The sequence below is a fragment of the Aotus nancymaae genome, unplaced genomic scaffold, assembly GCF_030222135.1.
Source record: "Aotus nancymaae isolate 86718 unplaced genomic scaffold, 86718_ANA_hifiasm-v0.15.2.pri h1tg000025l, whole genome shotgun sequence".
Classification (NCBI taxonomy): domain Eukaryota; kingdom Metazoa; phylum Chordata; class Mammalia; order Primates; family Aotidae; genus Aotus; species Aotus nancymaae.
This window is the reverse complement of record NW_026988438.1, coordinates 6023162-6037986: the sequence shown is the minus strand read 5'-3', so window position 1 is coordinate 6037986 and position 14825 is coordinate 6023162. Positions and strand designations below refer to the sequence as shown.

General features: G+C 34.3%; 1 long non-coding RNA gene across 1 annotated transcript in view; it reads left to right on the top strand.

The window, feature by feature from the left end:
* The window catches only part of LOC110568987 (uncharacterized), a 510454-nt gene extending 495879 nt beyond the window's left edge, over nt 1-14575 (top strand). Inside the window, exon 3 of the long non-coding RNA XR_002479126.2 lies at nt 14500-14575. This is a non-coding gene — a long non-coding RNA (uncharacterized LOC110568987). The remainder of the gene's footprint in view (nt 1-14499) is intronic.
* Nucleotides 14576-14825: the final 250 nt, after the last annotated feature.

Genomic DNA, 14825 nt, shown 5'->3' with positions numbered 1-14825 from the left:
CACCAAGACTACATATAAAGGAATTGAGAAACAGAGGCAAAACAACTTTCCTCCACGTCACACAGCTAGTAAGTATAGGAACGGAATTTGAATGTGTTCTCATTCCAAGTAACTGCACTTATTTACTACCCTGTAGAACGGAGATTCTAAAAGGATGGAACGATCAAACAAAAAGCTTCTACACAGCAAAGAAATAATTAATAGTGTAAAGAAACAACCTATAGATTGGAAGAAAATATTTGCAAGCCATACATATGATAAGGGGTTAATATCTAAAATATATAAGGAACTCAATCAACAGCAAGAAAACACATAACCCAATTGAAAAATGAAGGGGCTTGAATAGATATTTCTCAAAAGAAGACATACAAATGGCCACAAGAGAGATGAAAAACGTACCTAATCATTAGAAAAATGCATATTAGAATCTCCATAGGATATCATCTCACATCTCTCAGAGAGGTTATTATCAAAAGAGGAAACAGAGGGGTTAGCATGAATGTAGAGAAAACACTGTATGCAAGTTTCTCAAAAAACTGAAAAATAGTGTTATCATCTGATCCAGCAATCCCACCTCTCAATATTTACCAAAAGCTTTTAAACTTTTTTGAAGAGATATTTAGATTCCCATATTCACTGCAGCACCATTTACAATAGCCTAGTTATAGAATCAACTCGAGTGTCCAGTCAACCTAAGTGTCCATCCAGATGAACGGTTAAATGAAACAATGTGTGTATATATATATATGTACATATACACAATGAAATATTATTCAGCCTTAAAAAAGAAGGAAATGCTGTCATTTACAACAACATGGATGGAACTGAATAGCTTTGTTCTAAAAGAAAACCAGCCATGGAAACACAAATAAAGCATATTCCCACTTATATGTATAACCTAAAACAACCTCATAGAAGTAGAGAGTAGAGTGGTATTTGCAGAAGTTGAGGGTTAGGGAAAATGGGGACATGACGATCAAAGGTAACAATAGGGTTTTTCTTCTTTTTTTCTTTTTTTTTATTTCTGCACAGAGTGGTGAATATAATTAATAATATTGTATTAAAAATTTCAAAATTGCTGAGACAGCAAATTTCCAGTATTTTCACCACTCAAAAAATAAGCATTTGAGGTGATTAATAGATTGACTGGCTTCATTTATTTATTCCACATTGCATTCATACATATCACTTTGTACCCAATACATATATATCAATATTAATTTGCTGTAAGATAAAATTTAAACCGGAAAAGGTATGGTATGAGGTCAGGTTGCACCCTCCTAATGTCCTGCAAACTTTTTTTTTAACAGAACTTTATTTTCTTGAAGCTTAATGACACAAAATGCTATAGCTTTTTACTCTTCACTTACTCAAAAAATCCATCTACTACTAACATCCTAAAATAAGTTAATAGTGTGGGTTACTAGTATTAAATATTCATAAATGGAGATTTGTAATCTACTAAATTTAACTAAGAAGTCTTTTTCTACCTGAGTGAGGTTATCACAAATGGTTCGCCAGAGATTTTTTTTAATGTTTCTGTTATTTTGGCTAGCATCCCTACACAGCGCTAACATATTCTCCTCTGCATGCAAGTGAAATCCCTCAATTTTCAAGAAATATGTATTACTTCTGTTCTATCAATTATGTTCTGAATTGTCAATTTCAACTGATGTTTTCTTTGCTTTCACTTTATTGAGGTATAATTGAAAAAGCTAAGGCATATATTTAAAGTGTACAATTTGATATGTTTTGACATATATACAAGCCCATGTAATCATCAACACAATCAAGCCAATGAACATCACTCCCAAAAGAAGTTTCTTAATTCACACTGGTAACCTCATTATCCCCATCCCCCTAACTCCTGATGGTACACAGAAAATGACTGATCTACTTTCTGTCATTATAGATTAGTTTACACTTTCTTAAATTAATGGGCCCAAGCCAAACATACCTTTTGTCTGGTCTTTTCCTGAGTTTTTCTTCGTGTATAAATAGTTGATTCATTTTTACTGCTGCATTGTATTCCATATTTACCTACTGATGGAAATTTAAATGATCTATTCTAGGCAATACCATGGACAATACTGCAGCGCTGAAACTCATCTCTGCTAGCAAAGGACAAATGGAGAGCCCTGTCTTCCAATCTCTGCTAGTTGTAATTGGACACACTTTCTGCTTGCAGAAGAGGTGCCAGATATATCTTCTGTCCCTGCCTTAAAGTAATGAGGCCTCCTTAGTAATGGAGGCCATATAAAAACTAGTGATAAGTCATCTCCTCCTTCACAGAGTATCAGTGGAGACTACCAGGGGAAACTGGATTTTTATTCCCATTGAGCTTTAATAAGGCAGTAACATCCTTCTTCCATCAAGTGATATCAGAAGCATCCTGCTTAAACAGAGGATCCAGAATCTCCTAACAGAATGCCCCAAACATCCGATCCAAGATAAAATATCACTCATCACACCAAAAATTAGAAAAATCACAACTTCTGTAAGAAACAACAATAATGTACAGCACAAGTAAGATGGCATAGTTTTTGGAATTATCTGACAAAGATTTTAGAGCAGCCATCATAAAAATTCTTCAATGAGCAATCAAATATTATTAAAACAAAAGAATAGGAAGTCTCAGCAGAAAAAAAAAATGCAACATACAAAGAAGAACCAACTAGAACTTTTAGAATTGAAAAATACAATAACCAAAACTAAAAACTAAATGGAAGAGCTAAATAGCAGAATGAAGAGAATGAAAAAACTGGTGACTTTGAAGGGACAACAATAGAAATTACTCAACCTAAACAATAAAGATAAAATACAATGGAGTAATGCTAACTTTTCTCTACTTTGTCTCTTCAGTAGTTCCTCAGCAAACTTATATTGTGAAAATAAATATGAAGAGTAGGTTCCCTGAAGGCGAATTGTTTTTGTAGGTTGCTGGAAAAACACTCTCCTCCCATCCACATATATATACACACACACACACACACACACACATATATATATATTTATATTTATATATATACTTACATATACACACGCAAACATACACACACCAAGCCCCATCCCACCATAACAGCCTCAGTCAAAGAAACAAAATATTGCTACTTGCATAAAAGGAGCTGAAACTGGGGAGATGATTAAGCAAAAATAATACTAAGACCTAAACATGTGGAAAAAAGGAAGCTTTGCACACTTTTGGTGGTATTGTAAATCAGTATATCCATTTTGGAAAACAGTATAAAGTTTCCTTGAAAATCTAAAAATAGAATTACTGTATGAACCAGCAATTCCACTTCTGCATATATATCCAAAGAAATTGAAATCAATGTATCAAAGAGATATCAGCACTTCTTTATTCATTGCAGTATTATTCACAATAGCCAAGATACGAAAATTACCAAAGAGCCCATGAATGGATGAATGTATTTTTTAAAATGTCGTACAAATACACAATGGAATATTATTCAGCTTTTAAAAAGCAGGATATTCTGTCAGTTGCAACAACATAGGTCAACCTAGAGGACATTATGCTAATGAAATAAGCCGGACACAAAGAGAGAACTACTGCATGATCTTGATTCTATGTGGAATCTACAGAAGTCAAACTCATTGAAGCAGATAGTAGAATGGTGGTTACCAGGGACTGTGGGATGATTGGCAAAAAAGGGGAAATGTTGGTCAAAGAGTACAAAGTTTCCCTTTGATAAGGAATATAAGTCTAAGTGATCTATTGCACAGCATGGTTACCATAGTTAATAATGATATCTCAAAATACCTAAAAGAATTGATTTTAAATATTCAAATACACCCAACACAAAGAAACGGTTGGTATTCGAGGTGGGAGATATGCTAATTAGCCTGATTTGATCATTTCACACTGTATGCATGCATGGAAACATCACATTCTACCCCATAAATATATACAATTATTATTTGTCAATTAAAAAATTTTAAAGACAAGGACAATTATGGCATGGCATGGGGTAGGTGTGTGGAGAAGAAAGAAGACGTTATTATGGAGTAAACAGAGTGCTAAGAAGTAAAAAGGGAGGTAAAGAAAAAGGAGACCATAAATAGGAGAGGATTTAGGCAAAGTGTGAAACTGACCCTCCTTGCTGTTCTTATTCTACCATGTTTTACTGGCAGCTCTTTGTATCCCTCAATGGTTTCTAGTCTCCCCACAAGAGGAAAATAATAACAATAAACATGTTCTCTTTCTCAAGACCCAAGAAACATAAACTTAAAAACATAATCAAAAGACTATTAGGCCAGAGATAATAGTGACGTGGATTTATGACACCTGTTTCCTAGTCATACAACATCAGGCACTAACTAGTTGTATCACTTAACCAAGTACCTTTTTCCTGTAGGGCTGACATCCCTCAAGTGGGATTTAGGTGTTTCTTATAAATAGGAATGTTGACACATCTATGTATCTATTGTGGTCTTTCAGAAATCAATTTTATGATTCGAAGATAATGATTTTGTATGAGATTTCTAATAATTTTGTATGAGAATTAAGGGTTCACTTGAAATTACACCATTATTGTGATTAGTCAATTCTCCAAAAATAGCTGAGCACAAATTTAGGTGTTGTCAGTAAATACGGAACAATTAGCATCATGATATGAAGAAAAAATACGAAGGGCAAAAATTTATCTTCGATTATTCACAGTGATGGGGATTAATCAAAGCCTACTCAGTGTTAATTGGAGACTTGGAATTTATTTTTCAATGAAAAAAATATTATTAATATGTGAATTAGAGACAATAGCAGTAATAATCATATGTCAAGTATTTATTATAAAGTATTTTGCTGTTTCACATAAATTATCTTATTAATTCTCAAATAATTCTATGGGACATCTCCAACAATTTGTCCATTTTTGGGTGAGGAAAGTGCAGGTTAGGAAAGTTAAACAGCATGCCAAAGAATATGCATCTGGAAAAGAGCAAAGCAAAAGCAAAAATTCAAGTCAGCTGATTTTAGAATCCGTGATCTTAACGATAGCATATATCCTTCCTAAGAAAGTGTTCTCACTAGAATTTTGGTATTGTCACTTTGAATAGAAAAATTCCTGCGGAACAAACAGAAGATATCATCTCAGCTTTTTTAGACAAAGCATGTCACTGAACTACTTAGAATCAAGCCAAACACTGCTATAGAAATGATGTATTTATTAGGGTATTCAGAAGCCTCACATTTGGTCCACCTTTTCAAACACTGGTTCCACTTTACCACAACTGCTATGGCCTGAAACAAAGTCACTCATAGTACCACTAGAGGCAATCACTGTTTAAATGCAACAGCCCCCATTATATATAATGGATTGAACTACATATACTCTTTAAAAAATAAATAGAACTGTTTTCCAGAAAGCAGATTATGAGGAACAATGAGGAGAAGGAGTAAACACAGAGAGAGGGTTGCACTGCACAGTCGGGGAGGTAGAATAAGAAAAGCGGAAGCCAGATGTGTCCAAGATAAACTAAATGCACATTTTGATTGAGCTCAGGGCCAATCCAATAAGGAACAAATCTATTAGGAGAATCAAATACAAAGGCAAATTCAGTAAAAACTGCATGTGTGTTTTTGGAACTATGATTTAAAAGAGCTTGGGAATTGATGTGTTGGATGGTTGCTAAGACATAAGCAACAAAAGAACATTATGTGCACGTTAGATATGCAGCCACTTCTGATTTATTTCAAAAAAGTTGCCGGAGAATATTGTGATGTTCCCTGACTGCCTTTGCAGTTATACCAGTCAGCAGGCCAAGAATAAAGACCACTTAAGTGTTATTTAGAAATGAAATCACTACTAAAAAGGATATAGTTGTATGTTAAAGAGACACCAAACCATTATGAGTCAACTAAGTTAGTTCTAAGGTCAAGAATAAATGAATACAAATGTGAGACAGTATTCTGGTAGATACAGTACTTTCACAGAGTCTTGTGTCTGAGAGTATGGAAAGGCCAATGAGGAGACAGTGAGCTATCAAACATCTGTCATAAATATATATCTGAGTAACATTTAAGTTGTCTGATACTTGAATACATCAAGGGAAAGACAACATTGTAGGGTTGATTAAACAAACTCTTGTGTACTATAATAGTTCAACACAAAGGAGAATGGACAGAGAAAGAAAAACAGTCAAAGTGGTAAGCTTTATCAAAACAGAGTTTTTGAACTTGTAGAGATAAAGAATGAGAGTTTAGAAATATGAATTGGCTTACCCATGTAAGTTAAAAAAGTAGAGAGGCAGAAAGGGTGGAAGAGGAAAAATGAATACAGACATCTCTAACTTTTGTACATGAAAAGTAGCATGTACAGTGAAAGAAATAGAAAGAAATAAAGGTAGAATTGATTCCCTAAATTTACAAGAAGAGCAGTAAGATTTAAAGGATATTTTACTAAACATACTCTAAACTTAATTTCCAATTCTTGAAGTCATATGTTTAAGGAATCTTCCTGCATTAGTAATTCTTCTCCAGAGAGAAACAACCAACAGCAGATAATAGATAAATGAATGGATATACAGACAGACAGACAGACAGATAGACAGATTGATAGTGGGAGATTTATTAAGGAAGTTGGCTCACATGATATATGAAGGCTGAGAAGTCTTCAAGCTAGAGAACCAAGGAAGCTGTTACCGTGGCTCAGTCCAAGTCGAAAAGCCTCAGAAATACCAGTAAATTTTATGAGCATGAATTCACTGCTTTACTTTTCTGACTTGGAAGTAAGTTTCTTAATCAAAAGTAATGCTTTGTGGAATACCATGACGGTGGATAAATCATCTGTAACTTCACAGATGGTGGTGTAGACAGAAGCATTGAATGTAGGGAAAGCAAATCTATATCCGGAGAAAGTGTATATTCCAATAATGACAAAATGTGACTCCTTCCAGGATCAAAGTGGTCCAACGTAATCAACCTGACCCCAAGAAGTTCCTGCATTCCTCAGAATTCTTCCTCTGAGACCACAGAGCAACCAGCATGCAACACCAGGCTGACAGATCCCCAAGCGTAAAACTCCAATCAGAGAAAGCTGCTGTGTGGGCTGTGACAAAGAAAACCTTTGGAATGGGTCCACCTGAGGTCTGGGAAAGCGGGACATAGAGTCAAAGACTGTTCTCAAGTCCCAATATTTAAAGTTTGCTTTCTTGTGTTCTGGAATTATGAGACATTGATTCCACCTGCGGAGGTCTGTTCTGTGCCCTGATTTAATGACGGATGAATAAATACACTCACATACACTAATCTGAGTGGGCTAGGGATGGCTGTTGGCTGCTTTTAGAGGATGACTGCAGCTAACCTACCGTAACTCCCTGTAACTGTCCACATTTATTCAGGATAGACTTAATAACAGAGGTTTTAAGTCAACATGCTTTTTGATGATCATCATGGTTAAAAGAGTGGTTTTATGAATGATAAAAGCTTTAGGTTCCAGGGCCCAGAGAAAACCCCATTAACGGGTAATTCCCCTTTGAACTCCCCCTGAGAGGACCATCCAGCACAACATTTACATGAGCAAACAAATTAGAGACAAAGGAATGTGGGGTAAACAGACTTAACTGGGGAAGCCTTTATTGTCCCTACCTTTTTCCCTATGCTAACATAATGAACTGGCTGCCTTCAACCTGACCCAGTAAAACCTTTTGGCCTTCCAAAAGATTTGATACTGTAATCTATAACTTTCCTTAATATTTCACTAATATTTTCCCAGCCACCCTGAGTGAATCTCAACAGAATTACTTGGGACCTGTTAGCCACTTACTTTTTTCCTGTTGCTCTCTTTCAGAATAGGAATGTCTACATTGTGCCTATTATACCGTTTTATTTTAGAAGCACGTAAGTTGCTTGATTTCATAGTGTCACAGCTGGAGGGAATTTGTCTCATGATGCCACACCTTTGAGTCTCACTTACATCTGATTTAGATGATATGTAGATAAGATAGTGGGCTCTCTGGACTTTTGAGTTGATGCTGGAATGAGTTAAGACTGTTCAGGCTGTTAAGATAAAATAAATATATTTTGCATGTGAAAAGAACATAAATTTTCAGGGGTCAGGGATCGCATTCTATGGTTTCAATGTTTGTGTCCCCTCTGAAATTCATAGCCTAGAAGTGAAGTCCTGTTTTGACTTTTAAAAAATTACTTCCCCAAAAGAATAGATTAATTAGACTGTCTTTTCTCTGCTTTCCTACCTACCATTATTTAAACATTCTAATTATTCTTATGTGATTAGATGTTTCACAATGGGGACTTTGACCAAGTAAATCTGGGAACCCCTGGGTTAAACCAGACTTAAAAGTTTGATAGTAAATGACACCCCAAAGTGAAGTTACAGAATACATTATATTCACACCTATTTAGCAAGACAACATTATCTATATAATGGGACATCTCAAACATTATTCATATTTAGTAGACACAATATGCATGACACTTGGCATTGCACCCCATTGCATGAAAGTCAAAGATGAGGTGTGCTGCTATTTAAAAGCCAAAGAATAAGTAATTAATAAACAATATGAAATTATTTCTATGAATTCTAGAGGCTAGGTGCAAGATTGAAAGATCATAGCAGGTTTGGTACCTGATGAGGGGATTCTTGCTTTGTCCTCACATGGAGGAAGAACATAAGGGCAGAAAAAGCTTAGCTGGTTCCCTCCAGCCCTTTTGTAAGCTCACTAATCCCCTTGATGAGGGCTCTGACCTCACTAAGCACTCCTAAAGGTCCCACCTATTAATACTATACATTGGAGTTTAAGTTCCAACATTAATTTTCCTAAAATAAAATAAATTTATTTTATATATAAACATATAGAAAACTAGACCATTTTTCATCCTAGCTTTCTGTCTGGGACAATTTCTGACCTCCTTCATAGAAACTACAGTCCAAACAGAACATAGCACTCTTATGTAATTCAGGAGACATATACTACAGTTTAGACAGGATAAGTTGGCTATAATTTTTAGAGAATTGTTTGAAAAACCTGTGCAGGCAGATACTCGTTCTCCTCAATGGTTTTCTTAATGGCATCTGGGAAATTGTCTGTTGCCTCTTGGTTGGCAGAAGCTGCCTCTCCTGTTATCTTGACATTTTTTAAACCAAACTTTTTTCTAAAATCATCAAACCATCCTTTGCTGGTGTTCAATGTTTCATCTTTAGATGCTTTACCTTCCTTTGGTTTTAAGTTGTCATGTAATGACTTTGTTTTTTCTTGAATCATATTTAAGTCTATAGGTATGCCTTTCTTACAGCAATCCTGCACTCATATACAAACTGAATTTTCAATATGATTAACAATATTTCTCAATGAGTGCAAGGTTTGCATACCAGCTGGAGTAGCTGCATTAATTTTCTTTTATTTTTTCACAATTGTCCTTCTTTTTTAACCATTGTTGCCTTGAAATAGCAGGCCACCACAGCTGCAGACCTTAATCTACAGTACATATGAAGAAATTCATTTTTTATTCTATTACAACTTTTATCTGCTTCTTGGAAGTACTTTCAACATCACTACTGGAACTTAGTGTGAATCTCTTGGTGTTATTCAGAGTTTATGGTGTTGCACTAAATATGATAAAAATAGATGAGAACCATGAGAGATTACTTTTTACTGCTATATTTTATTTACTACATGAATTGCTCACGTGGAGATAATTAGCAACATATGGTTTTAAGCAGATACTCCCAACACTTAAGCTCACTACAATACCAATGGCAGGTGGCAACAAAATTATAAGAGTAGTACAGTATATACTACTGTTAATTAATGCAGTTATGATTTAATATTGTACCTTTACATTTGCTTATCCTGCAAATGATGCCATATTTGGTCTATAATTGTACTGTGTAAGTTGGATAAATTTTACCTTTTTATAATAGATTTGTATGTATTTTATGATAGTAAATGATAAAAAGACTAGTCTACATATAGTTTATTCATTCATGGCATACCTTTTTCATATCTACCTTTTTCCTAATTTTATTGATATTTCTAGGCTATATGGTTTATCCACAAATTTTTTTAAAAATTGTTACAAAACTCCCCCAAAATTCCAATATATTTATTAAAACAATCCATGTAAAAGGGGACCCATGCAGTTCAAACTTTTGTTGTTCAAAGGCCAATTGTATATCTGTATCTCCTTTCATTTCTCCTTCTCTGGAGAACCCTGGCAAATACAAATACTTAAGTAGAAATGTTGGTAACTTGCTGGAAAGTGAGGGTGGACTAGAGTGAGTATGAGAAACTCCTGGGGGCTGAAGTTTGTAGAAGAATTTACATACAGTAACCTCATCAGGTTCTCACATTGGAGAACCAAGAAAGATCCCCTCATGACTCTGACAGAAAGAGAGGAAGAATAATCATTGTAAAATATGGACAGAGACTTCTCCATCAAAAAAAAAATGCCTACTCTCCAGCAGGAAAGGCTACACCACAGCCTTGTCCCAGAGCCATGAGGGAAGTTTATTTTCTCACTCCAGCCACCTCTACCCTTCCTGTTTCACCTAAAGAATGGAGAAAGCTATACAAGAAGGAATACTAGGACAAGTCACAAGCCACAAACACAGATCCATTACAAGAATGAGATTTTATCATAAGATGATACATTCTTTTCCCACTTCATATTTGCAACTAAAAACGGGGTGGGGAATCAGTCTTTGATGGTTTCACAAGTGAATTTTACCAAAGCACTTAAGAGAGAAACTGATACCAGATCTCCATAATCTCTTTCAGAAAATAGAAGCAAAGATAACTCTTCCTATCTCATTCAATGAAGCCAGCAATACCCTAATATCCAAACCAAATAAAGACATTACATAAAGAAAAACTCTGTAGACCATTATTGCTCTTGAAAATAGATGTAAAAATTCTTAACAAATTTTAGCAAATTGAATACAACATTGTGTAAAAACACACATACACACTCACACACACACACACACATACAGAATTTATTCCATGTTTTCAGGGCTTGTTCAACATTTGAAAATAGATCAATGCACTCACCACGTCAATACCAAACCGAAGAAACATCAAATGATCATGTCTTTTGATGAGTGACACTCATTTAATGTAACTCTTAAGGAATAGAGAGGAAACGTTTTCAAATGGATAAAGAATAACAACAAAAACCTACAGCTAATTGTGAAAAACTGGATGATTTCCCCCTAAAATCGAAATAGGCAAAGATATCCCCTCTCACAACTCCTACTCAACATTGTACTGAAAGTTCTAGCTAGAACAATAAGAAACAAAGGAATTTTTAAAAAGAAAGAAAAAATAATCAAGCCATGAAAAGACATGGATGAAAATGCTATGTACAATTCAAATTAGTAGCCTTCTGTAAATGCAAAGTCTACAGAGATGTAAAAAATCTGTTGTCGCTAGAGCTCAAGGGAAGGAAAGGAGGTTTTAGTAGCTGAAACATAGAGGATTATTTTAGGACAATGACATTTTTCTGTATGATATTGTAATAGTATATACCTGATACCATCCATTTGTCAAAATCCATAGACCATCACAGAAAAAGATGAAATCTTAATGAATGCAATTATTTCCTAAGAATTATTAAAGAGGTCCAGAGATCCTAGACAAAATGCATATTTGACAAAAGAATCTAAATATATTACAACTATATGAAACATCCTCAGAAAATGATTAGGGTACAGGTTTAAGTTAGCTTGGAAATAAGTGTAGCTTGCAGCACTATAGACAGAAGGATTTTTACACTGTAATTGACAACACTGTTTCCCTTTCAGATAGAGTTTAATAATTGTAGAGCCACTATGCATGTATACCAGAATTAAGAAAGGAAGTAAATGGTTGTCAGATGGCAAGAGTCAGGTTTCTCACTATTGGAGTGGGAATTTATAGATAAGCAAGGAGAGAAGACCAGGAAGAACCATGCGGCAATGGATCAGAGCTGGAGACGTAAGTATGGACTTATTTGTAGTTCGATATAGAAACACAGATGGTTACATCTAGAAATATTTGTTGATATGTGCATACCTGTGGTTTAGCATATATACATGTATTTAATATAGACATCTGAAATGTCAGCTGAAAGGACCTAGAAGCAATGACATACAGTAGTAATAAGCATGTCTAGTGTCCAGATCTTGCTATTATGCTCATCCAACAAAAGAAACCAGGATTCATTGGAGAAATAATTGATGGTAGAGCTAGAGAACAAAATATACTAGATGAGCCTGGAAAACCTTGTAGTGCCAGAAAGGGTACACACAAACAAAGCACCGCATGATGGGGATACAATGAAGGGATACAGGAGTCAGCTGAAAGAGCTATCAGTGATCAACACAGGACCAATGGGCAATTTATCAACAAAATAAGTAGAAATCAGCAACAGCATGATATGGGGAATATCTTCAGACCAATCAATGTAATTCATTATATTAACAGAATAAAAAAGAAAAGCATATGATTTCCACATGTGACTATTCATTATCCATTAATGAAAAAATTTTTCAGCAATATGGGAATAAAGGAACATATTCAACCTGATTATGGACATTTATAAATAACCTACATATCACATGATGCATCACGGTGAAAGTCCTAAGATTTAAGACGAGGATGCCCATTCTTGCCAATTCTATTCAGTATCACATGGAATATCCTTATTCCAATAAGGCAAAAAATAAAAATAAATAAAAGGGAAGAAAGTAACTAATGGTACTCAACAACATACAAATTCATTAAATTTAAATAGGCCATAGGTATAAATGTACAAGCAGAACCACAAAACTTCTAGAAGAAAAAAAATTTTTTTAAACTAAAACTGTCTTTTCTCCCCAATGAGACCATACATAAAAAATGTTAAGGAATCTACATTAACAATAACAGAATTAGTAAATGAGTTAAGCAGATTGAAGTATAAAAAGACAATATGTAAAAACAAATTGTATTCCTATATAATAGCAATGAATTATTGCAAAGTGAAACTAAATGATTTATAGTAATTATGTAATTTACAAAAAGAAACGTAAAACATGAAATATTTAGGAATACACTTAACAACATTAGAGCAACATCTGCAAGAACTCCTATAAATCATGGCTGGTAAAAAGTGAAGTCCTAAATCAGTGGAAATATACACTATGTTCATTGACTGAACACCTATCTTTTTTTATGTTAATTTTCCCAAGTTAATCTATAGATTCAATATTCTCCCAGTCAAAATCTTTAAAGGCAATTTTGCAGAAACTGACAAACTATTTCTGCAATTTATATGATAGGAAATTGATCTAAAATAGTCAGAAGACTTTCTTAAATAGTAAAGTTGAAAAACTTACACTACCTTATGCCATAACTTTACCTAAAGCTATAATTAACACAGTGTGCTCTTTACATATAAATATATAGATTAGTGCAACAAAATAAAGAATTCACATAAAGACCCACACATATATCATCAATTCATTTTTAACAGAGTTGCCATGACAGTTAAGTGAAGGAATAATATTGTTTTCAAGAAATGGTGCTAGAACAAGTGAATATCCACTTGAAAATGTATCTAGAATTGATACCACAACCTACACATAAAGTTAACTTGAGATAGGCCATAGATTTAACCTTGAAAGCTAAAAATATTAAACTTGTAAAAAAATAGGAGTAAATATTTGCAATCTTGGGATAGCAAAGATTTATTAAAAAGATCAAAAACCTTCAAAGATAAAAATATTTTTATAAATTGGACTTTATAAAAATTAAAAGCTGCCTTTTATAGAGAATTCATTAAGTGATTGAAGAGCAAGACAAACGGGGGAAAATACTTGAAATGTACAAACTTGAAAAAGGACTTTAGAATACTTCAAACATTCGTACAGCTCAATAATAAAAAGGCAAACTACTCAATCAAAAATTGGACAAAAAATACAGAGATAACACAAAAGGAAATATATGAATGGCTAATAACCACACGAGATGGTACTGACTATTTTTATCATCAGGGAAATGTAAATTTAAATCACAATAGGTTAACACTACACAGTGATTAGAAATGGATACAAGTAAAAAGGCGGATAATAAGCTTTGGTGAGACTATAGAGCAAAGGAAATTGTCATACACTGCTGGCGGTAATGCAATGATAAAACTACTGTAGAAAGCAGTTTGCCAATTTCTTAAAAATTTAACGTATACTTACGATATAACTAAATAATTCCACTTCTAGGTTTGAACATGAATATTTAAAGATTTATTCCTAACAGCCTCAACCTAGAGACAATCCACATGTCACCAGTAGCTGAGTGCCTGATACGGTTTGGCTGTGTGTCCCCACCCAAATCTCATGTTGAATTGTAATCCCCAATGCTGGGGAAAGGATATAGTGGGAGGTGATTAGATCATGGGGGTGGATTTCCTTCTTGCTGTTCTTGTGATAGTGAGTTCTCACAAGATCTGGTTGTTGAAAGTGTGTTCTCCCTTCACTCTCTGTTTTCTGCTGCCATGTGAAGATGTGCTTGCTTCCCCTTTGCCTTCTGCCATGATTTTACGTTTCCTGAGACCACCTATGCCATGCCTCCTGTATAGCCTACAGAACTGTAAGTCAATTAAGCCTCTTTTCTTTACAAACTATCTAGTCTCAGATAGTCCTTTATATTAATGCAAGAACCGACTACTATAGTGCCTAAATAAATTCTGATACATTAATACATTCAGATACTGCTAAGCATTAAAAGGGAACAAATGATATATACTTGCATCATGTATTCTTGTCAAAAATACTATAGCAGGCAAAAGAAACAAGACATGAAACAATACTATATGATTTCATTCTTAG